General features: G+C 42.0%; 1 protein-coding gene across 1 annotated transcript in view; it reads left to right on the top strand.

Annotated features, from left to right (window-relative positions):
• LOC308468757 (glutamate receptor 3) overlaps positions 1 to 26,536 on the top strand; it is a 209,521-nt gene that overhangs the window by 20,672 nt on the left and 162,313 nt on the right. The window lies entirely within an intron of this gene.

The following is a 26,536-nucleotide window of genomic DNA, read 5'->3' as shown; positions in this document are numbered from 1 at the left end:
ATCCCTTTCACTGTTGATTAGCATTGGCACAGAATGCAAGCTGGCACGATTGGAAGCTGTGATCAAGGGCAGCAGTGCTCATGTGATGATTCTGCATCGGTTGCCTGGAAATCTCTTTGGGATACTGGCTTGTGCTGATTTCGGACATCTGATTCTTATAGGGCATGCATAAGCCATGATGCCAGACAGGCAGAAATATATTGTGTAAGCTGCTTCAGTTATTCTACAGACCGCTCCTGAAGAAGGAACCTTGTGTTCCGAAGCACACTGAACTGTAATAAATCTTCTGAGAACAAATTTCTCCTTCCTGCACTCTTTCTTTCCTTTTTGCTGGGTAGAAATGCTTCTCAAGTTGTCACCAGCCCTCTTTGCCTGAGGAACATGTCATTTCCAAGGAAGCTGAATGCTGGAAAATTCAGGTGAACGAAAGAAACTACTTCTTCACACAGTGCATATTTAAACTATTCCCATAAGAGGTACCAACCTCAGATGAATTCATGAAAAAGGCTATCAGTGGGCACAAGTCATGCAGCAGTGTGTCTTTGCATACCAGTCATTGGGAATCACAAATAGAGAGAGTGCTGTTGCATTCAGGTCTTGCTTGTGAGTTTCTCATGGCCATCTGGTTGGCCACTGTGAGAACAAGATGCTGGATTAGATGGTCCATTGGCCTGATCTAGCAGAGCTTTGCTTATGTTCTTATGGTATGCTTCTTAAGACTTCCAACCATGTTCTTGTTAAGCCTGAGCCTATTTTCCATCCTAGCTGTTCCTTGCCTCCTTGCAACCTCAACCTACCTTAGTCTCTTTGGCTGTGTCCTGCTCCTTACCACACTTGCCCTAGGGCAGATCTTCAGCCAACCCTTTCCGCTCTCCCTTGCCACCATTTCTTGCCAGCTTCAGGCAAATCCCAGTGACTGAATCTCCATTCATCAGGGATTCAACACATATGGCATAGGCTCGTTTATTGAACTTTCCCCATACTAGCTATCTCTCTATCTCGAGTTGGTGATTTATTAATTATCTGAAGTCTTGATCCTGTGGCCGCATCTATCTAGGGCTATGGACCGGGTCTCCTATGACCCAGTGAGTGTTGGATGTGTGCACTATTATGAAGAAAAAACTGCCCAAAATGGGTGTTGAAAACTTAATGGTGCCTGAGTACCACCCATTAAGTATTCTTGGTGCACACTTGTACCTGTGCAGTGTTTCCAGCACTGCTTGGATGATCTTTAAGATTTGCCAATTGTTGAGTCAGTGCTTGGTCTGTTTGGTTTCATCCAGTGGAAGCTCCAGTGATCAAGATACACCCCTTGTACTCCTTGTACATTCAGAATATGCTGATCTTTTAGTTCCAATCTCCAGCTCACATGAAGCTTAGTAAATTCACCTTTGCACATACATATTCCATCACCTGTGTTCCCCTGCTTTCTTCCTCACTCTCAACATTCTAGATGATAAAGCTCCTTGGGGCTGCAATCCCTCCCCCCCCCCCGGCTTATTTTGACCTCAAAAGCAACATTGATGACAACAATGGAGAATAATATAAATATACAAAAATGATGACTACGGTGCACTCATCTTGCAATTAAGCTCAGCCATTCGGGTTTTGAGTTTTGGTCAGGCCAACAAAATGCAGCGAAACTGCTGATTGTTTTGACAACTTTGCCACTTCTTTGAAAGAACTTTGCACTGATTTATATTTACAGAGCTATTCATTTTGCCCTGGCAGTTACACAATGCAGCTATTATGAGGATATGAAGTGATGCCCTGAGTTATACCTTCCTTGCATGCCGAAAATAACAAGCTTTCTTCTTATGACTCTTTTTAGTGGCGGATGAATTTGAGAGCCATTCATCACTCGAGAGTACTTTAGGATGCTTAAAAGGAAAGGATAATAGGGTATTTCTGCTTTAAGAATCAAAAGATTACTATAATGCTTTCAAAAACAGGCAGAGTTAAGAAAAGGAGTAATTTTGCACTGATAAAGAACAAACTCAAAAAGCAGTGTCTTGCTGGCATGGACAAACATCTGCTGCATAGACCAAGGGGCAAAAAAAAAATCCACTTTATTAAAAATTAAATACCCATAGTCTTTCTCCAGGGGTGGCTAAAAACTAACACAACTGGTGGGACCGTAGGCAGAGCAGCTAATGGGGGGCAGAGCCAGTCATCTGACTCTGATTACCCACGCCTCATCCTTTTCCCTTGCAAAAATGCAGTGGACAGCTAAGTTATTCTCAGACACAAGCATCAGATATTTAAGACACAGCTACTGAAGAGAAACGTTGGACACTCTAGAATTTTTACAGCTCTAGGAGTTGTCATCAGATACCTAGATATGATTGTGTTTCCCACATCCACCCCAAGTTCTTGTTATAATAAGAGAGATGAAAAGAAAAGACTCCAGGACAATGGGGAATTTATAAATATGGTTCTGTGAGTTACAGGGCTGCTGTGCTCTTTCTTTGGAACTTAGGGTTCAGGAAAAACAGCAGCAGCAGCAACAACAACAACAACAACAACAATAGGGCTCTAGAGCTCAGTTTCTGCTGTGCTTTCCTTCTATGTCTTAGACATCATTTATTAGGTTCCAGCAGTATTCAATGGTCTTCTGTTATAGCTTGCCAATCTTAGGGCCACCCTGAACCCTAAACTACAACACAGTGCTGCTTTCCACCCCCACCCCCCACAAATCATATGTTACCATCTTGTTCATTGTTTGTTTTCTCTGTCTTTTTTATTATCAATATTTTATTAAAAGAATTTCAGTTATGGTGATGAAGGAGAAGGAAAGGGGGGAAAGTGAAAAAAACTACATTAATAAAGAAAGATATAGTAAAGGATCCTTGGATGGTTAATTCCAACTGAATTTGAGTATGGGGTACAGCACTCATCTCCGCTTTCAGGATGAGGGAGCCTGCGTTTGTCCACAGACACTTTTCCGGCCAACATGACTAAACCACTTCTGCTGCAATGGGACACCGTAACGATTTACCTTCCCACTGCAGCGCTACCTATTTATCTCCTTACACTGGTGTGCTTCCGAACTGCTAGGTTGGCAGGAGCTGGGACAGATGTCAGATGTCAGGTTTAGATTAGCAGCCACTGCAGAAGTTGAGACAGAAGATTGTGTAAGTAATGCATTATGGATTTTTTCTTTTTTTCATTTCCTCCAAACCTCTTCAGCTATATTAGGCGACTCTGGTTCTAGTACACTTGAGTTTTATGAAATCCCTCTAATAATCTTTGTAAGTCTCTGTTGTGTTTCCCCACACACACCTTTTTCATATATGAAAAAGCCAACAAATGCTTTGGCCTTTTCTAATGGATCAAGGGCCCCAACAGCAAAAGTAAAGAATATAGGGAGCTGCCTTACATGGAGTCAGGCCAACATTCCATCAAACTCAGTTTGGCCAATACATTGGCAGTGGTTCTCCAGAGAATACTCACAGTCCTGCCTGGGGTTGCCAGGGGATGTCCATTCTGCATGCAGAGCAAATGTCTTACCACTGAGTTACAGCCTTTGCCTAAGAAGTAGGGCTTCAAAAGTGCTCCAAACGTGGCATAATCCTGGTTTCCCTTTCTGGTTCTAAGATAAGAAGTGAAAAAGACAGTGATGCCTTTCCTTGAGAATCTGCTATACTTCAGCATCCTTAGTAACCATTATTGTTGCCTTTCTGAAATCTGATGGGGAGGAGAGAGAGAGAGAGAGAGAGAGAGAGGGAAACAACTCTGGCAATCTTTTTATTTTTTATTTTGTTAAAGCTAACCTTAAAAAGGTTGCTATTCCACATGCTGTCACTTAGCTAATGGTGTGTATATTCGCTTCCAATGCTCTTCAGTCACCTACTTCTCTTAGTGTTGAATTCTCCAGAGAGATGCTCAGCAGATGGCTGTTGGGCTGCTGTTTCTCTGTTCTTATCATCTGCAATCTGTTGCTCTCAGTCAGAATCTTCAAGCAAAATATATGTGTCACTCCCCCTAATAGCAAACCAGGGTGGTGAGTGCCAATAGAAATTGAGGGGAAATGGGGCCACGGAACAACAAGAGGGAAGTAAAGGCATGCTTGAGGGAACCCTGAAATATGAAAAAAGTGCAAACTTTATTTTAAAAAAATGCCTAAGGAGTCACCCCAAAAACCCACAGCATAATTAGGAATGTGCATGATTAGCAATCATTGAATGCTGGGTGTCAGTTGGGGAAAATGAAAAACTGAATGAGGGGGAGGTATCTTCTGCTTCAGCTCCCTGTTGTATCTTGAAGCAGGTCACAGCTAGCTTACAGAACGTAAGACAGCCCAAGACATATTAGCACCTGAAGCGAACCACAAAATGGCGCCCTTGCATCAGGGAGGAAGGGGTGAGTGAATATCTTCATCAGGAGCAAGGGAGAAATAAAGATCAACAAGAAGAATGGGGTGGGGTGGGGGAAGGAAACCAGCAGCATTTCCTATTCACCAAGAGGCTGCTGTAGAGGTAGCTTGGGGTCAGGGCCGGATTTAGGTTTGATGAGGCCCTAAGATACTGAAGGTAATGGGGCCCTTTATATGTCCAGCTGACCTTTGTTAACAACAAATTGTTGCTGTTTTTTGTGTATGGTAATTTATGGACTTAATAGGCCATTTTATTTGTTTTTTATCTTATATTTTGGAAATGTACATCCACTTTTTTGTCCTTTAAGAAGAAGAAGAAGAAGAAGAGTTTGGATTCGATATCCCGCTTTATCACAGAGAAGTGTGACTAGCCCAAGGTCACTCAGCAGCTCCATGTGGAGGGGCGGGGAAGCAAACCCGGTTCACCAGATTACGAGTCCACTCCTCTTAACCACTACACAACACTCTCTCTCTCTTTAAATTTTTTTGGGGGCCCCAAGAGAGTGGGGCCCTAAGCTATAGCTTGTTTAGCTTATGTGTAAATCCGGCACTGCTTGGGGTGCAGGCAGCACATCCAACCTCCAAGGAGCACACCACAGCCATTGCTGTTATTGTAGCAGCAATATCAGTGGACAATGCATTCCTTGGAGGCCAGTTCTGCTGCCCCTGTGGATTCTGCCACCCTAGACAATCACCTCACGAGTGGGCTAAGCCTCCTGATAGCAGGTGAGGACATGGGAGCCAACTCCTAGGGGACAAGGGATCTTCGCCCCCCAATAAAATATTTGAGGGGGTGCCACCCCCCAAGTTGATGGGCATTGCCATTCAAATGGTGTCCATGTGCCACATCATATGATTAATTATTCAGGGCAGGGTTTACTTGGCCACCCCCAAGTTTGCACCCCAGGGTGAGGATAAGCTGCAGGATTTTCTCATTTGTTCCTTTCCTGCCATGTTAGGAGTAACTTGAGGAAGTGGCCGAAAATGGGTTCTCATGTTCCAATTCTTAATTGCCCTGGCTAAAGCTGGATCCAGAATTATGAAATAGATCACAGCAAGGCAGGGACCAGACTTGGACCTCCACCCCGGACAGAGAGGCTTTGAAAGAGATGGAATTGTTAGTCAAAAACACAATTGTAGGAATGATTGGATAATTATAGAACTGCTTGATCTAAACAGGATTCAAATATTCTCGCCTGCAGTCTTCTGCATTAGGATATGATTGCAGAGCAATCTATGGATGAAAGGTCCATTTGTATGCCTCTGCTCCTGGAGGCCGGGTCATCCTTTTGTTTCTGATGAGAAATGGGGGAATTAATTTGAGCATTGGCCATGTCTGTGCATTCTTCTTCCTAATGTTCTATTAATATTTTTCTAAGCACTGCTTAATGCCAGGATTGGCTTCTAAATGGTTTACAAGTATCACAATGGATGACATACACATTAAAATAAGCATCTATAATTAAAATACACAATAAAATAATCCCATTAAAATATAAACATCCATAATTAAAATATGCAATGGAGTGATCCCATCAAAACAATGATGTAATTAAAACTGCATACTTGGGTCAAGAGATCAAGGGAATGCCTGTGTACATAGATGCATCTTCTAAAACAAGTGGAATACCAATGCAAATAGGGGACTGTCTTAATTAAGCAGGGAATGAATTCCATAATTCTGGCACCACCAGTGAAAAAGCCTAATGGGTCCATGCACCTCTCTACTGTGGGTGGTGTTGCCTGCATCACCACTACTACTACTATTAGAAGAAGAAGAAGAGTTTGGATTTGATATCCCGCCTTTCACTCCCCTTCAGGAGTCTCAAAGCGGCTAACAATCTCCTTTCCCTTCCTCCCCCACAACAAACACTCTGTGAGGTGAGTGGGGCTGAGAGACTTCAAAGAAGTGTGACTGGCCCAAGGTCACCCAGCAGCTGCATGTGGAGGAGCGGAGATGCGAACCATATTATATATGGTATTGGAGGATACCTCCAATGTTACTCCTTCAGTCTTCATAAAGTTCTGTCAACCGGTTCAGAAATAGAGCTGGGGAGGGGGAATTCAGTTCGGTTTGTCTGATAGGCAAACTTACATTTTCTGCAACAATATGCTAACTGAATTCACACTTCTTCAGAATTTACATCTCAATTCTCCAGCCAAGTAATCTGTACAAAAATTCAATTATTAGTGAAAGCAGCAAACAAAATGTGCTATATTAGAGGAAATTGCTTTGCAAAAATATGTATATTAGGCAAAACTGCATGCAAAAAAGTGCATGCTAGGAAAAAATCACACTAAAATGCTGATTGATTTCCATGAGAACTTTTTGTAAAAAAAAAAATCCCAAACTAATGTGGGAATGTGGAGAACATTAAACAAGAAAAGTCAGAAACTAAAATCAACAGATCTGCCCATCCCCTACCCAAAGGTTTACTTTAGTAAATACAAATGGGATTTATGTGATTGTGTCCATTGGTAACTGTACCTTCCAAATACAATAATGAGAGGAAGAGAGAAAACTGAAATAAAGAAAACCCATACATTGGTCAATTCCACACATTTTGCAGGAAGGAGCTGTTTTATGCCAGTGCTTTCTCCATGTACCTGATCAGGCTGTGATTTTTAAATGCATGCACATGAAACACTACCAGTATAAAACACCTGTATTTACTGCAGCAATCATAATTTTCAGAGCTACACTAATCTCTTATCATTTCTGCAGGAGACCAAGGCTTCCATTGCATTAACAGCAACCACCCTTGCCTATGAATCCTGCAGGAAAGAAAATGTGTTTTTATACACAGCAGGATGGGAAAGATCGACCGGGCGCTATAATAATTGCCAAATGTCAGTGAATCTTGTGATTGTCTCTGCTTAATCATTGCCAGGGTTTTCTCTGACCAGACTTATGCAGTATTGATACACAATTAGAATATCTACACAGATTAATACACAAACATTAACATACACATTAATACACAAACAAAATACGTATCTGTGAGAGATATGAACTCCTACTGCTCATGAAATGGATGGCTTTAGAACACAAAACAGTAGGTGTTCAGCCTCTCTTGAATTAAAATAACATGCTCCACTATGCTGTCATATTATTCCAGAAGCTAACCTACACTATAAAGCAACAGATATTATTTTGTCATAGTAAATACCAATGACTCATTTCATTGTTATTATTTATGTTTACTGCAAAGGAAGCTAGAAAGGCAGATCACATCAAGGAACTACAAACTTTAAAAAGCGTGGCTACTGGAATTGTTTGTTTGTTTGTTTAATTAGAAAATGATTTTTTAGGAATTCCCCGGCAACCTAGGAAGTGAAATTACTCTTTCAGAGTTCGTGCCTTTATGGCAAATTTTCCACCCGGGAAATGAATGCTGAGCAGGGATATAAGGAGGCAGCAATCTCCAACCCATCCCGTCTTTGCTGCAATAGGGTCTGTTTCCATTCTTCCATTACAGTTCTATACAGTTCCATACAGTCTGACAAGCTAAAGTCTCTCTTTATTATCTGCTATGGCCAAAACTAACATAATTAATTGTGTAATCAATTTTAATGGAAGGGAAGCATTTAAAATTATGCAGATAATAATGTAATTATTTACATAACATTTGCAGACTAAAATAACAATAGCTAATACTGCTCCTATTCACTTGCATGATTTCTGTTTCTGTATGACGAGCTTGCAAACTGAAGCAATTTCCACTCCTATTCCTGTTTCTGAAAGAATTCCCCGACACCCCTAATTTCTAGTAAATATATTTAGAGGCTGGGTTACAGAAACCAAGAATGGTTTTCTACATGTTCACCACTACAGTTTATTTGATTTCTTATCCTGCCTTTTGATCCAGAAAGTGGATCTTCAAGGTGGCTTACATAAAAAAACGATTTGATGCAATAACATGAGAGATCCTTGTATCCTCTGCAGCAAATGTCAGCTAGAAAGGTTATGTAAACTGACTCCACTAAAAATATTCTATGCAAGGTTATAGTGAAGTTCTGTGTCTGGTGCTTGCATCCGTGGAAGTCTATTTACACATGCCAAGGCATCACTTGTTGTGCTGTCGTCTTGTGCACCACTTGTGTCTCTGAACCAGTCCTTTCTGGGAGGAAGCTGAATCTGTTAACTGACTCTGTTGAAAAGCATTGTCTTTTATATGGCAAAATGAAAAGTCTGAGTTGTGGCATTAGATCTGCAGGGTACCATTCACATCATGATAACTTGATTGATGCTGTCACCATAAATATGCATTGTTCCTTGGCTCTGGTTGAGTTGCTTCTCATGTTAACTATACTTGGAGTTTAATTATTGAAATTGAAAGACATGACTAATTTAAGCATATTAATTCCAATGAGTCTACTCTGAATAGGATTTAGTTGACTACAACCACACCTATTTTTCCTCCATGAATGGGATTAACTATGGTGGGGGTGAAGTAACCATTAAGTTCTCTGTAGCTTCTTGAAGTTATCTGGAACTGTATTTTCTCTATAAATTACCCCTTTGTTACTCCTTTATCTCTCTTTTTGAGCCTCACGAGACTTTCACAGCCCAAAGATAGCGACAGCTGCCAGCTATTGCTTAGCAGTCATATTTCCGTGACTTGATCACAGGAAAAAGACAGGGCAAAGATGGATAGTGAGATAGATTTGCCCTCTTATTTGAACTTACAAAAACCTTAGGCACTGTTCTTATTTACCTTTTTCACAGGATTCCCTACTGTGCAAGAAAATGTCAGGTTCGCCCCCCCTTTCCCCCCCCCTTAAATGCTTTTGATCCATCCTTAATGGTAACTTTTCCTGATGCAATTTCATTTCTGCTAGTCAAAACTACGCAGAATGGCAGATTGACTTCATTCTCAATTTTCCTAAGCCATAAACATAGAAAAAAATTCAGAAAAGATTTATAACTTTCCTCCCCCATCAAACTCATTTTGCTGCAATAACAAGAAAAGAAGCTGAGAGATGAGAAACATGGCAATACAGTATAATAAAAAGGGATGGAGAAGGTATAAGGAGAGCCCTGCTGGATCAGGCTTTGGGCCAATTTGGGTGCATTCAGATGTACAGACCAATGCACTAGTTTTCCTGGTTATATTGCTAGCACTGCTGCTCTGGCTTATAACATACATTTCACTCTGCATTAGCTGCCATGTTATGGAACCATGGCTTTTTGACTAATATGCCAACATGTCAAGCTACATTTCGTTCAAACCAATGGGTGTGGTGTGATACAGCAGCAGACATCACAAAACATGTCACACACACCCCAACACATTACGTATGCTCATATATGCTTCTCCCCCCCCCCCACACACACCTTGATAAAGGTGCTGGGAAATAATTATATATGATTATCTGGGTTAATGGGACTGCAAATGAATTTTTTTTTTCTGGGAGCAATTAACATGGAAATGAGTGCTAGATTCTCCTAGATTTTCAGAAGGTGTTTTGTTTTGTCTTGTCTTTTTACATCGTAGGAAAGATTACATGACTATTCAGGTAAGGAAATATCAGGAAGATGGAATGCAGCCCTATCAGCAGCCTGTGCTCACTGTAGCCAACCAGATACTAATCACAGCAAGCCCCAAAGCAGGACAGAGTGCAAGAGCAGTCTCCCTATTTGTGATTTCCAGCAGCTGGTCTTAAGAGGTGTACAAGCTTTGACAGTGGAGGACCATCATAGGCATTGTGGCTACTTGCCACTGATAGCCTTCTGCTCCATGAGTTTGTCTAACTCTTTTTTAAATCTGCTCAGGTTGGTGGTGGCCAACATGAGGTTGGGATGCAGTCAAAGGCTGTTTCCAGACCATCAAACTTTGATGCAGATATTTTACACATTTGGGTATAGGCCAGGGTAGGTTCTTTCACACCAATTAGTTGCTGATTAGTGAATTTGCTCCAAAGAAGTGCCACCTTTAGGCTGAAGTAGGAGGACATTGGGCAGCATACTATATTTGAGTCCCATCACCCACTTGCTGAGCCCAATTTCTATTGCCACTTAGAGGAGACAAGGCAAGAGAATGGAAGAGGCTGAAACTGCTGCTTCTCCTTCTCACAGGTGCTCTCCCTCTACCATAGGTGAGGTAGCAGCAGGACCAGAGGTCCTTTCTGGTCAGCTGTGGGCACCCTGCTGATGCTTTGGCATTGGCAGCTGCCCAACAACAATGGGATCATGTGCTGTGCCTGGTCCAAAGGTTATTTTTAACCCCCCACCAAACACAGCCTCATTGCAGATCCTTTTAATTTAAAAGGCTTCCATTCCTCTAGAAGCAACATGAAGCTGATCTGAAGCTAGCTAAAATTGCTACTCAGTAATTCCACCCTGGTAGAAATATGAGTTTCATAGGCACCCTTTAGGAGACAGGTGTAGCAGTGATTGTGAATATTTCTATTGGTGAATCTATTCCTAGTGAACTCTCAATAGTTTTATATGGTTTGTAGTTGATGCTAGTCCTACTCAGAGTAGGGCATGGCAGGGGTGTACCAAGCGGGGGGGCGGAGGGAGTGGTCCACCCCAGGTGCCACTCAGGGGGTGACAAGATGCCACCTGCCTCCCCCCAGCTATAGAGCAACCGAGGGTGCATGCAGTCCGTATGGGTGCCACTCACGTGGCGTCCATATGTGCTGCCTCTCGCATGGCAACCATACGGGCTGCAGCGCGTGCGCACTTCATACAGGATGCCGCACGTGCGGTGTCTGTACGGGATGCCCCGCCCCGGGTGCTGGAGAGGGTTCCTCTGCCACTGGGGTATGGCTAACTCTGATTCTTTAATCTCAGTGGGTCAGTTGTATACAGCCTTTGCATATCACTTTGTCAGGTGCGAATCCACCTTCGATGTCCATACCCGTGTAGGACATCGTGATGTTAGTGTTTCATTCCATGTGTGCGCACGCACGCACGCACGCGCACACACACACTGCATTACTGGCCCAATAGGCTTTTGAAATAGCTTGAAGTTTAGACCCAATGGAAGATGAGCACCACATATAAAAGATGTGAGCAGAACCTTCAGTAAAGCAGAATAATCTGAGCAAAGGCGGTGTTCAGGTATCTCTGGTTGGCCTAGAACCTCAAATATTGGCCTAGAACATCTCATTATTTTAGTCTGTAACATGTTGAAGGTGCAGTGGTGCCATCAGACCAGCACTTTGGGACAGAGATCCAAGGTTCCACCCTCCAGAATGGGTAGGAGGGCTGTCAAATACAGCCATGTTGGCTTCCGGCAATTTGAAACAAGTGAAGTAATATGCATTGCCATCTAAAGCATTTTAAGGAGAGAGTGCATTGAAAGAATGCACCCACCCCAGGGATGAAGCACAACTTTGGGGCTGTTGACAGCAGTAGAGTTGAAAAAGTGAAAGTTCATGGGGCAGAGACAGTGACCTAATTTGTTTTTCCTAAAAAAATAAAAATAAAATCACATTTCCAGACACGTGCAAAGTGCTGGGGGGGGGGGAATCTAGGATGAGGCAGATGTCGTGAAGGTGGGCAAGAGACAGAATTTGGCCTAAATAAATAATACGCTGCTGTGCATGTGAGCACATTCAGTACCTTTTAGCATTTCTAAGTAAAGAGGCAGATGTCACTAGGAATGTAAGGGAGGAAGAGCAGATGTTTGCCATGGACCCATCAAAATTCCCCTGCGAAAGCATTTTTCTCTTTGGTCTCTTTCTCTTTGAGTTTTGCGCAAATTTTGCTAATCTTATCATGTCTTATGGGTGGAAGTGTCCTCCATGCTATACTGCCACACCCACAATATATTATTTAAGATAACAGAAATCTAATATGTGGGAGAAATTCAAGTCATGGCACATTTTAAGGCAAATCTGTCTGACCTGCACTTTCTGAAATAGTACACAAGCCAACAGGCAGCCACCCTCTGAAATTTGCTATCCTCTCAATTTTGCAATGCTATTCTTCAGGCAAGTGATGTGTACAGGAATCAGCACACTACAGTAAAATGTGGATAAAAATGCATATGTTAGTGAGAAAAGCATGCAAAGGTCCATTATATTAGGGTACACTACTTTGCAGAAATGTGTGTATGGAGCAAAATTACGTACAAAATGGGTACATTAGAAGAAATTTGTGTTGAAATGCGGATGAATTGTCATGTGGACATACTGGTGTGGAAATGTTGAGAACGGGATTTAAGGCTGGAAAAACAGCCAACTCCAATGAACTTTCAAACATTTTAAATAATGTTAATATGCCCTTCATTGTCAAGCAGACAATCCCAGGGCAGGGTACATTTAAAGTGAAACAACAGCTTTGGGCATCTGGCAAGGAAAGCTAAAATATACACCTTCGCCATCCTTTTCAATCAAGCAATAGAATCATGCCTGGGCACTAATAGCCAGAAAAAAAGCTGGACAAATAACTTCAGCTGGCACAGAAAGCTCATAGGAATTGGTGCAACCCATATCTCAGAAAAGTGGAGATTCTAGGGCTGGGGTGCCACCACTGAAAGCGCCCTGTATAAATATTTAGTGCAGTGGTGGGAACCTCCCCAGCCCTTTCCAGGCCACAGTCCTCCCCAGCCTTGCTTCTCACCTCCTCTGAGTGTTTTTTGCTTTGCTGGAATGTATCCTCTAATAATGTCTCTTGACTGCCTAGATGGAGAATAAGGAGGCGGGGAGGAAACTAGCATACTGTACAGGAGTAACAATAACATTTGTTCTGCCCACATTTGACTCTGGCCCCACCCACCACTGGCATGTGGCCCCTGGAGGGTTGCCCAGATGGAAATGTGTCCCTTGGTCTGAAAAATATCATATTACCCTGGTTTACAAGGTAGTGTTAGCAGCAGCATGCTAACTGCACCGAACTTCTATTTGTGATCTGTGCTCTGCACAGATTGTGATTCTCTTCACTTCAATTATGCCACCTTAAACATGTTGCTAACTAAACAGAAAGTTTAGAAGGGCAAAATGATCTTGCCACATCTAAGCAAAACAAGGCCTGGGCTAATGTCATAGCTTGGTGGCAGTGTATGCATGTGTGCGCGCACACACACACTGGATGAACTGCATTATAGAGCTACAAAGGCTTCTTGCAATATTGGCTTGATTACATTCTTGAGAGAACTGATTGCCTTCTGATTGCATTCTTCCTGATTGCTTTCCTTGCTGTTAATAATCAGGGACATCCTTTTGCCCCCTATTCAAAGGAAACAGTGGGAAACCTGTGACCGTGCAGATTTTCTTTACTCCTCCCAACTTCACTGACTTCACTGACTACTGGAAATGCTGGGAGCTGAAATCCAGCAACATCTAGGGATGCCACAAGGAGTGCCTACTTGGCCCTGCAATCCTGGGTGTCTGGGGCTGTGGGTGCCATGCCAGAGTGCCAGTCTTGTTCTGGAGCCTTTTGTTCATTGATGTAGGCAGCACTATCTTTTAAAATAAAATAAAATGAATTTTATAAATATTTATCTTGCCCTCCTCCTCTGAATTCCAGTCCTGGGAATTCCAGTTCAGTCCTGAATTCCCAGTCCTGGAAAAAGGCTACTTCTGGAACAATCAGTATATAATTAGAGATTATATTTCACTTGTCCCTCATCAGTACTGTATAGAAGTTATTCAGGCCGTGTTTAACTCATCTCCCCCAACTGAGACTGGCTACTTATTGTGGAACAAGTGTGGAAGGAAATGGCTTGGGGATATTTGCAGAAATGGTGTCTCTGTCTGTGAAGTAGTCAGTCCTTCATCTATTCTCCACCCCCATCCCCACACCCAATACAGTGGTACCTCGGGTTACATACGCTTCAGGTTACATACTCTGCTAACCCAGAAATAGTACCTCGGGTTAAGAACTTTGCTTCAGGATGAGAACAGAGATTGTGCTCCGGCAGCGCAGCAGAGGAGGAGGCCCCATTAGCTAAAGTGGTGCTTCAGGTTAAGAACAGTTTCAGGTTAAAAACGGACCTCAGGAACGAATTAAGTACTTAATCCAAGGTACCACTGTACTTCCCACCCCACTTGTTGTCTCAGCAAACATAACTTTGAGAGGGCTTTTATATTGTGGGAGCTGTAGTCTTAAATCCTGCTCCTGTTCTATCTGTCTGCTCCAGTTTTCCCAGGTCTGATCCTACCGGCCAGTATTTACTGTGCAATACCAGTCCAGCAATGTCCAAATATAAGTTTTGCAATATCCAGTGTCTCTTCCTTGCTGTTGATGGGACCTAAGGAGGCTAGAATATAACTGAATCTATCATTCCTTACAATCAGAATGAATTCAGTTCAGTCTCTTTCACAATCACCTTTTAAAAATGAAGCTCAGTTGTGTTCGTTGTTTCCAATGCCATTGTTGTCCAAGGTAAGGTTTGTACTGAGTGATAACAACACTGACTGTGGAAGCATGGATTTGTTCATGGAGATGAAAAAGTTGACAATAGCTTTAACAATACCCACTCTCTTTCTGTTCTTTGAACTGCTACTTCTTGGGAAATGAGGTCTCTTGTCACTCCTCATTTTTGAAGAGTCACTTTACTTAATCTGTTGAATCCGCCTGTGAAACTATATTATCCTACTTTGCCAAGCATGGGTACTTGAATAATGCCAAGGATGCATCAATAATAAAATTGTCCAACCAGCTTGTAATTCTGTTTGGGGCAAAATAACCTCTATATAATTTTCAAGTTCAAAGAGGTAAAGGTAAGCTAGAATTTGTCATTTGGGCCATCTGCTTGGAATACTTTTTTGCATTAAAAGGAAGACTGGTTTTATTGCAGTATTATTTTTCATGTACTTATCAACACTTCTGCTCTGAAAAGTAAGTCATCCACCTATCCCAAATGCAAGGTCACCCCGTTTAGTAGCAAAGTCCATTGTGAAGTGCCAGTAAAATTACATGCAAAGTGGAGCCACCCAAAAACAAAGAGGAAAATATTGGCATACTTTGAACAGCATAAAAATTGGGGGTTTTTTGGCAGGGGTGGGGAACAGATACAGAACTGACTCTATGCAGGGCAGAGCCTCTCACCTATCAATCGCAAGACATCCTATGATGTCAGGTGTCAGAATTCAAAAGAATTGGGAGTATACTCAACGCACTCCTGATTCCTCCTTTGCTGCCCTGGACTGAATTCAGGCTACAGCTGACAATATTCCTGCTGAAAGGAGGTCTTGCTCTCAGCAAATTCAGCTGATTGCAAGCCTTGGCTCCACCCTTTCTGGGAGCTCTGATCAGGAACTCCCAAGAGGAGGTGATGCAAGTGGGTTTTGCAAATGGTGCTGAATTTAAATCAATCCTAATCCTTGCACCACGTATTCCCCTCCTGTGCCCTAGATCCTGAAGCCCACTTGGAAGCAAAAGGCCCAGAAAACTCTTTCCAGTTGATCTTTCCAGAAGTTCCCCAAGGGTGTTGCCACACCATGCTAGCTCTGTCCTTCCATCCTGTAACTCAAGTTGGTGTACTTAATTTTTTCCCAATGCCCTGTGAAGTACCATAGAGAATGACTGAATGAACAGAGATATGAACTGTAGTCAGAGACCAACTATCTACTGACTACATTATAGTTGCTTGCATACCTCTCTGATCACAGTAGCAATTTGGGTTCAGTGAGGCAGAGAGAGAGAGAGAGAGAGAGAGAGAGAGAGAGAGAGAGAGAGAGAGACTTTCCTAAGGCCAACCACTGAACATCTTGTCTGAACTGGGATATGAATCCTGTTCTGCGCATGTGCGCCCAAGCCATCAGATTTTGACCTCTGCCTCTTCTGAAAATGCAAAATGCATTTTGAAAGCAGCAATGACTCCTTCTCTGTGCAATCAAATACTCATTGTTCAGTTTCCCTCCCTGTTTCTGGTGTGCGCATTACTCAGCAGTGCACCAGACATCTCTTTTGTTATGTGTCAATTAACTGAGCTCGATAAATACTGATTATGCATAATTTACATTGAGAAATCTTTTTCTTTTCCTGTGAATGTGTTTGGTTTTTGGTTTTTTGGTTTTGAATTGTCCTGTGTTATTATGTTGAAGAAGAAGAAGGGCCCTTTTGAGGGCTAAAATTGAAGCGGCATCTGGATCAGCCCCCTGCACCTTTGGAAAGACTCATGGGTCAATTCCCCCAAAAGACTGAACCTTTGTCCTCCACTAGGGATAGACATGCAATCACAAATATTGCTTCTTGTGTCTTTTTTCCCTTTCCCCTTTTTTTTTGCTTTCTGGTCTTTTCTGGACTAAATGTGTGAGGGGGTTATTTTTGATATACATTGTTAGAGCCTGCAGATTTGACAGATTTCTTCTGATTCTAGTGCAGAGTTGGGGAACCCGTTGCCCTCTTGATGTTGCTGGACTACAGGTCCCTTCACCCTTGATTGTTAGTCATGCTGGCTGTGGGCGATGGGAGCTGAGAGTCCAAGGTTACATCAAACACCATACATTTAATTTATACCACAGTTATTGTTTTCCCTCAAAGAATCCTGAGGACTGTAGTTTAGCCCTTCACAGAACTATAATTCTCAGCATCCATAACATCCCAGGATTCTTTGGGGACCCAACAGCATCAGAAAAAGCCACAGGTTCTCTCCTCCCGCCCTGCTATCATAGATGCTTAGTGTGGAAGAACAATATTACAAAATTATTATTGTTGGCAGTATCTGTTGGAAAACTAACCAGGGATTGTAAGAGCTGGTCAGCTGACCAACAGAAATTAATTGCCCTAAGTTAACCATGCCAGTTGATTTCAGTGGGTCTACTCTGGGTAGGACTAGCTTTGACTACAACTCCTAGATTACTGGTCCTTCTCCTTGTTCAGTGACTTCATGATGAAGTAACGCACTTTTTTTCTTTCATAAAGAGGTCTTAATTTCTGTTCATCAGCAAAGAAGACATTAAGCAAGGTTGTATTTCATAAACTAGAGCCCAACAGCTGCTTTGGAGCTGTGAAGTTAAATGATAGCTCCCTCTGGAAATGGCCCCTTGCAATAGATATTCCAGAATTGATCCATGAATGCGACACACAGCATTCTTCTAAGTATTCTTTTAATGGATATAAGCCTACAGTTGTATATTAGTCTAGCAGGTGCCTTACACTGCCAATTGATTTTATTTTCTTTCTCATTTTTTCCTTCCCTTATGCTATAAAATTCTTGTTTAACTGTTTGCTTATTATTTAAAGTATTGATCCAGCATATGGTGTACAATGCAGTTGGGGCAACAACAAAAATAATAATACATCCAAGAGGGAGGGAAACAAGCAATAGGCAGTATTTGACCTGTCAGAAATTTTGTCTGGTCTAGTGGAACAAAACTAAGAGAATTTCAGATCCTCCCCCCCCCTTTTTTTCCATTTGAGAAAAACAAACAAACGAATGAATAGTATAAAACTCTCAGAACACTTTTTTCTGAGATAATTTCTGTGACTTCCCTTTTACACACTCATACCCACACACACACCCAGAAAAAGAAAGGTGCTTTGTACAACTGTCCCTGAGGCCTTTTCTGCAGTAAAACAGTTAAATGTTTCCCAGCTCTACTTGAAGATATTGGGGATTGAACCTTGGACCCTCTGCATGGAAGGCAGATGCTCTGCCATTGGGCTATGGCCCTTCCCCCAAACCCACCACAATATCCACCCAATGGTGACCAGATACTGAAATCTGCTGCTGCCAGGCTCCAGTTTTGGTTGACACTCATCTTCAACATATTGAGCTAGCTTTGTGTGTTAGGGAAGACATTAATCTGCATACTGTTCTCTCTCCTTAAAAAAACAAAACAAAATTTAAAAAAAACACACCACTTGCCTGGTTGTCCTCCTTTTTAAGACCTTGGGAATTAATGAAACCTGCTTCCTGGCTTGACAGCAAGGAAGTTTTACTTGAACAGAATGGAAAATTAGATGTAGCTGTGTAACCCCTGGCTCCAACATTTTGCCACAATCTGGCCTAGCTGCAACAGAGCTATTAAAACCCTAATCAGCTTGCCTGCTTACCTAAAACTTGGCCAAGTTCCTAATTGCTAGCCCTTCTAATTACCCAGCAAAATCATAAGGATAATTCTGAGTGGTTAGCATTTAAGCATAAATTCCTGAGATAAAATCTTTAGTTCATGTTGCAACATCCCACAAAAAACTACTATTAATAGCATGGTGGGTTCTTGTATCTTCTGTTGCTTTTTAATCCACCCTGATCCTTAAACCTCCATTTTAGATTTTGGCAAAACTCCCACAGGCAGTGGAGGCCAGTTTATTAGGTTGTAGCTCAAGGTCCAGGTTCAAGCCCCATCATCTCCAGGTAGGGCTGGGAATGTCCCTCCTCTGAAATTCTGGAGAGAAACTGCCAATCACTGTAGACAACACTGAGCTAGATGGAGCAATGGTCTGATTCAGGATAAGACAGCATCTTTTGTTCTAACACAACCTCACCTGCTCTGCTTTTTTACTTACAGACAGTCAAGAGGGTCACATCGCCTGTCAGCTTCCTCTTTCTCAGTCTCAGTGTCAGCCTTGTAAAACTCACCATGGAGAAGGATGGAGACAAATGTAGAATGAGTTGCCCCTACCTGTCATGGCTTCTGGCACCACCTACTGGTGGTGTCTTTGCCTTTCACCCAATGGGCACTAGCCGCTGCTAGACACAAATTGCCCTCATATCCAGTGAAGACAATTTGTTAAATATTCCTTTGACAAGGAATGTCCTGCTAAAATGCTGAACTCTGCATGGTTGTTTTTTTAAAGAATAGAATAAGTAATGTGGGCTGTTGGTTTTGTTTTGTTTTTTGAAAAAACCAAAGAGAATAGGTTTGTGAGCTCAAGGCAAAAATGATGCTTCCCTTATTTTTATATTAAATCTGACAGTAAGCTAGAGCAAAGGTGATATTCTGCATGTTTTCACATATTGAAAATAACACTCTGCAAATAGAAAACTTAGCATGTTAAGGAAAGGATTCTCTCTCCCACCCCACCCCCCTCAGCATGTCTATTTTCCATTTACACATTAATATGGGGAAATAATCAGACATATGGTAGGTACCTCACCTTGGTCTGGGCTATAAACTTGACAATGCTGTGCATGTCTACTCAGAAGTAAGCCCCTTTGTGTTCAGTGAACTTGCTTTCACATAAATGTATTGGTGCTTCCATATTAGGTTTAGTTTAAGAACACAATAAAAAAATCTCTTGTTCTCACCATGGCTAACCTGATGCTGATGAGAAGCAAACAAGTAGGATGTGAGTGCAAGAACACTCTCCCCACTTGTGATTCTCGCAACTGGAGGTAAAACATGGCTATTGCAGCTAATAACCTCCTTGAACAGGTAATTGCAAATAAGTCATTGAGATATTGCAGGTACATTGTTGACCACAGATGTTTGTTTGTTTGTGTACTTACATTCTCCAGAGGAAAGATAAATCCAGACTAAACAGAGAAAGCAATATGGGCAGGCATTCTGATTCCAATGAATCAAAAAAAAAAAAAACAACTATCATCAAAAAAGCTTCCCCAATAAACACTCGCCTGGCAGTGTCCTATAGAAGATTGCTGCTTTCATGCTCGTTTTTCAGTTGCTATGAAGGCAGTGGTCCTATCCCCACATATATGGGAGTAAGCCCCATTGTTCTTGTTTGTGAAACTTGATTGAGCACGGTGATACTTATCTCTGACTAAACATGCAAGGAAATGCAAGGATCTAAAGCAGTGGTCCTATCCCACATATATGGGAGTAAGCCCCATTGTTCTTGTTTGTGAAACTTGATTGAGCACAGTGATACTTATCTCTGACTAAACATGCAAGGAAATGCTCTGCATCGATGTATGTGTGATGTGCAAAGGTGTGGGCCAGAGTATTAAAAATCCAGGCATGACTCTACAGACAATTAAAATATATTGAGGAGTTCTGCCTGTGACCTGTCTTGAACTGGCAGGGAATCGCTTGTTGTCATGGTATGAGTTCAAGAAACTGCAGCTTCTCACTTTCAGAATGACCAACCAATTAGCAAAGAGTGACCAAAGAGTCCTTTTCTATCCCAGCTGGTCATTAGAACAACTTGAAACTAACAGTTTGAACCTGAGTTTGCTTATTTCCTCCCTTACCTCCCACCCAAAGCATCTCCCTTTTGTGTCATGTATTTTTGAAATTGTAAGTGCTCTCACACACACGCCCTCTCACTCTCTCTCTTTAGTGATTTGGGATCTGCTCTGGGAACGCTTCCTGTCTGAAGTGTGGGATAATTTATTGTTTTAATGAATACCTTTTCTGTTTCCAACCTCTATTTCATGAATGTCTAGCCATGTTGTTGTTGGTTCATCTATGCAGCTTTTAATTTCCAGAAGGAGAGATGCCGAAATGATCTGCCTGGAAACTTTATCAGAAAAAAACAACAACCCACCACTCTCTTCCAATCCCTCATATCTGTGACTTTATACTTACTTGGGTCCATCTAGGTCAGCGGTAGGCAACCTAAGGCCCGTGGACTGGATCACCTTCTCAATCCAGCCCACGGACAGTCCGGGAATCAGCGTGTTTTTACATGAGTAGAATGTGTCCTTTTATTTAAAATGCATCTCTGGGTTATTTGTGGGGCCTGCCTGGTGTTTTTACATGAGTAGAATGTGTGCTTTTATTTAAAATGCATCTCTGGGTTATTTGTGGGGCATAGGAATTCATTCATTTTTATTTTCCCCCCAAAATATAGTCCTGCCCCCCCCACATGGTCTGAGAGACAGTGGACCAGCCCACGGCTGAAAAAGGTTGCTGACCCCTGATCTAGGTCAATATGGTCTGCACTTTTTAGCAGCAGCTCTCCAGGGTCTTGGGGGATGTCTCCAGCCCTACTAGGAGATGCTTGGGTTTGAACCCAGGACCTGCAAGCCAGACTAGCGTTCTAGCACTGAGCCAAAGTCCTTTGAAGCTGTTGAAGCCTTGTCTTGTCTGTTCTCTATGTGTTTCAGGATTAAGATCTGACAACGGGCTGAAGCTTCTGAGCCCTAGCCTAAATTAAGACCTGCAGTACTTTCTGCTCAAGCAGAAGGAGCTGTCCAAGTGCTAGAGGTCTTTTTTAAAAAAAATCTTTTCGCTGGAGATGCCAAAGACTGAACAGGGAGCTTCTACATGCAAAGCATGCACTCTACCCCTGAGCAATGTCCCTTGACCATCAATTATCAGGCTGCTTTCAAGCTAAAACAATGGACAAGCTATCAGGCCTTAAGGAATGTTATTAAATGGCTGTAGCGTTTATATAGTAACTCCAACACTGCCTGTTCAGAGGTTATTTTAAAATGCTGCAACCTTTCCATTTTGATGATGCCCAAAAATCTATTAATACTACAGTTAATTATATAATTAATTATAGTTAAAGTATTTCCCTGATTTTAAGGGGGGGGAGTGCCCCAAGTACCTGGAATATCCTAAGTCAGTGGATCCCATCAAAAAATTCCCTATGAAATGCTTGAAAATTGCTGAGGGTGTTCACAAAGCACTTAATGATTTTGCTCCCTGATGTTTCAGAATTGCAGTGGTCTTTTTTAGCACTCCTCCCCCACCTCTTTCTTACTGCTTCCTCCATTCCCATGTATTGAATCTCCACTCCTTTCAAGTGTCTTGACAGCCTCTTTTAGCAGCTTGGGACTTTTGTCCTCTGAGGATGAGAAGGCAGAGCCTCTTCTCACCCTCCACCACCTCCATAGACCACCTGAAGCTCACTGGTGGTCTATAGACCCACACTTTGGGAACCCCTGACTTAAGTGAGCAAAATGAAGATACTGCTTTTAAAATGAGTGAGGTATCCCTGAGTTATTTAAACCAGAGAGGATCTAGCAGAGGGAGGGAGTTTGGAAGGCTTTTGTTCAAATCTGGCAGGTTGCAGACTAAAGTGCCAATTTCATGCTTGAGTTTCTCTTCCCCCCCCCTCCTGCCCCAAAATAAAAAAACACAATCCTTCTGCATAATGTTTAGCTTCCTAGGCAATCTGCTCAAATAAAGGCTGCATCATGGCTCAACGTCTACACAAATTTTGGCTTTGTGAACTGAGCTCAGAAATGAGGCAGCAAACAAATACTGGGTCGCAAATGTAAGCACGTCTCTTTTTGTCCTGCACTTTATTGAAAATAGCTCTTGCTATTCTGTCGCAATGCCCACCCACCCCCCGAGGCAGCTTAGAATGAGGATTTCAAAAGCATCTCCCCCTCCAAAGAACCCAGACAAGCATATAGTACAAATGGAACAGCAATGTGTGGAGTCTTCTCAATTATGCAGCTATTAGGGGAGGGGGAATACAGGGAGGGGGAACCTGATGCCTTGTTGGACTTCAGCTCCCATCATCCTTGACCATTGGCCATGCTGGCTAGGGCTGCTGGGAGTTGGAGTCCTGCAACATCTGGTGGGCTGTAGGTTTCCCACCCATGTCATTTTGCCTCCTTCTGTCTCACATAATGCCATTTCTAGGAATGGCGGCGTTGCCAACATTCTGAAAAAAGTCTTCCCTGAATCCACATTTGATGCTCCATTGCTCTGCCACCTTTTTCTTAACCTTTCAGTTTTGAATAAGAAGGATGCTCGTAAAATGCCCCCCTCCTAGAGAAGAAAACAAGAACAAAAACAGAACTGCAGCAGCAGCATACTCTTGCACCCAACAGAGGCTAGTCCATTAGGGTGAATGGGGCACTGACCAACCATACTCAACTTGTTCTCAACCATCTCCCTGCTTTCTTTCTGACAAGTTCAAGGACTGTCAGCTTTCCACCTCCTTAGTCTCAGTGTCGTCGCTACAGAACTCATAAGGGAGGAGGATGGAGATGAAAAATTAGTCAGCTCAGCCTGCCAATGGCTCTGCGTCCACCAATACATCCACCACTGTTTCCATCTGATGTCCAAAGAGCAAATGGTGGCAGCAAGTGAATCTCTCTCTGGTCATCACATACCTAAGCTCTTCAGGCTCTTGCACACTGGTAGAACACATAGCTTGCCATGGGGCATGATGCAGTCATAATTGCTGATCACTTACTTTAGGTCAGTGAGATTCATTCCTGCATAAATGTATACAGGAGTGGAGTCTTGCTGTGTCTTCCATGTTGAGGTGTAGACTGTAAGTCCCGCAGGACAGGGAGCTGCTATCTTTTGTTGCTTTATTTTAATAGCACAATAAATGTATTGGTGGTGGTGGTTGAGTAAATGCACTGTCATACTTATTATAATTATTTATTATTAGCATGTTAACAACCGCTTTGGCCACACCTTCATGACCTTTTTGCCCTGCTGCCACATAGCCACTACCCCTTTAGATCCAAAGATCACTGCTTTGCATTCAGAAGGTGCTAGGTTCAATCCCTGGTTTCTGAGGTTAAAAGGAGCGGATAATGATAGGTTTAGTGCTCCTTGAGGGTTCTGCATTGCGGTGTAGAATTCAGTTCCATCTACTTTGCAAGTCCATTTCTGCAAATGGCTAACCACAGCATAGAAACGGGGGGCAGTAAAATCTCCATGTTAGATAACCAGCATGCAGATCATTAGAGAGTCGCTCTGTGTTTTGCTTCATGCAAGTGGAACTAAAGCATGCAAAATCAATGGGATCTGTAGGTGCACTAGGGTTAAACAGTGGGATCAAATGCTGCCATGGTTATCCTACCCTAAAAATAGCCTTGTAAATGTGATGTCTTCAGTTTGTGCTGGGATGTTTTTAGAATTCCACCAGATTCAGACAAAGAGACAAGCCCACAAAGCCCATTGTTATAGTGCAGTTCTCCAACCAGGCAATTTGAACCCCAAAAATGCCTATACTAGGGTAAAGCATGCATAAAAATGCAAATATTTGCAAAAATAGCATACAAAAATGAATTAGGGAAACCTGCTTTGCAAAAAAAAGAGTATATTAGGCAAAAGTGTTGCAAAAATGTATATATTAGGAGAAATTCATACTGACATGCTGATAAATTTTCATAAGGATTTCAGAAACTGATGTTAAAATATGAAAACCTAAACTTAAAACTTGAGAAGCTGAGTGAAGTCAAAATTGACAGATTCACACGTTCCTAGGCTCAGACTACCTGGACCTATTCCTACTTCTTCCCATGTCATCCTTAGCAAATATTCCTATCTGTTCCAGTACAAGCAACTGCAGCACAGAGGAGAGAGATCTTCTGTGCATTCTAAATAATGTACTGTCCTTCACTGCACTGTCAAAAGGACAATCCACTCTGCTGAGAAATTCCCTGTACTGGAAAGACTAAAATAAAATAAAAATGATTAGTGTCCTTAAAAAAAATAATCCTCTGAAATAAATATTGCAGTGTTAAGTGAATAAAAATGGAAAGCATTTCTAAGGAGCAATAATTATTAAGGAGATGAGCCTGTTGAGGCCAGAATTTATTTAAAGAATATTTTATTGCTGTTTGCTCCATCACGACTTACCAAAACTGCTTATTTAATAACCTGTTTATGAGCTTCCCGTTCTGACCACATGTCAAATGGAGATGAAAAATGCATTGATGCTGTTGGGCAGTGGGGAGAGGGGAGAGGGGAGGGAGGGTTTTACCTGAATTACATGGAAGCAGTAGGGAAGGGCAGCAGACAGAGAGTTGTTCTGCATTTTTCTTCATGCAAACAGCACTAAAGCATATGTAGAATTGATGGGAATTTTGTGTACAGCGCAGGTAAAGGGAGAGATCAAATACCACAATGGTTATTCTGCCTTAAGAATAGCCTTGTAAATATGCAGTCTTTAGTACCTGCTGGCTTTTCCCCATGTTCTTCACATTCTAAACTTAAAAGTCCATTTGCTTTTTATTTGCATGCATGCATTCTGATCAGCATCTAAGTAAGCCAGATGTGTTCCCTGCAGCAATCACAGTCTTCTATTTATACAGTATATTATAAAACAGCCATCTGAGAGAATCCTCTTCCTTACAGTTTGGTATGTATGCATGGTAGATGAGGCCCAAATATTGTTGCCAGATCTAAAGAGGTTTGCAGTGCAATCCCATGCAGGTCTACTTAGAGGTAATTCCTGTTGAGTTAAAAGGGACGTATCCCTAGGTAGGTAAGGTTGTCTGGCTAGTTGAAGTTGGCAGTTCCAAACATTTGAAGGCCACCAGATTCAGGAAGGCTATTGTGTAAGATTGCACCTTAAGGAGAGAAAGGGGCCAGGAACAGGGTAGGCAACCCAGGCAGAAGAACCATTCACCCACAGTGCCTCCATGATTCAAGCTCAGCTTGCTTTTGCTCAGATCCATGGAGCTACCTAAGAGCTTCTTCCTACTTGGGTCCATTGTTAGAAGCAAGACTTTTACTCTGCTGTGCGCATTCAGAAACACCCCTTGTAGATTTATAAGACCATCAACCATTTCTACAAATAATTTTTGAGTGCTTCAACTGTAAATTCTCAGGACCAAGCCTGGAGTCTTGGGGATACATAGCATGCATTCTTACCATTGAACTATTGCCATTGGGTGACAAAGAGCCATGGGTTGCAATAGTTGCAGATGATAGTGCTTACTCGCCTCCAACACATGAACACTCAAACGTTTTCCCCCACTCTATTTGCCCATGTTTATTTGTTTACAATGTTGAAAAATCCTCTTTCTTTCATATATACTTTTAGCAAAAGATCTAACAGTTCTCTTCAATCTTGGGGAAGAACCAAATGTGCTTTTATATTTTCATTTCAGCTACTGAGGCTGCTCTTAACATTTTGATCTTCATTTAAAGTGTGTTATTTATTTTTTCAATGTGTCTGGTGGTGATCGACTCTTTATCCAAATGCACCTGCCCTTTTCTTAATATCCACATGCCCTTTTTGCTTTGTACTCATTCACAGTGTGTAACCACTCCAGAATAAAACCTCTTCTTACCAGTTTTATATTTTTGCATCTGTGTTTCACGAGGATGAGAAAAGATGTGTTTTAGTTTCTCTTTCCTAAGGTATTCTTTTGATCCTGTGTCAATGAGCTATTGTGGATAATATTTTTTCCATTCTAAAATTATTTTAGCAGACTTCAGAGATTCTAAATATTATGATTTGTGGAAATAATGAATGCTCTGGGATCTGGTACTTGGGAATGCAGCATCGTATATTTACTGCAAAGGTTGTAGTCTCTATCCCTTGCAATTATTCCTCCATGAATCTTGGGCAGTTAAATATATCATTACTAGGAAATGGTTGGTTTCCAAGTGCAATGAAGATTATAGCTGTAATGGGTGTTTCAG

This window comes from Podarcis pityusensis (genome assembly GCF_964106645.2).
Source record: "Podarcis pityusensis genome assembly, chromosome: Z".
NCBI lineage: Eukaryota > Metazoa > Chordata > Lepidosauria > Squamata > Lacertidae > Podarcis > Podarcis pityusensis.
Note: the sequence above shows the minus strand (reverse complement) of the source record. Positions and strands in the feature narration are given on the sequence as shown.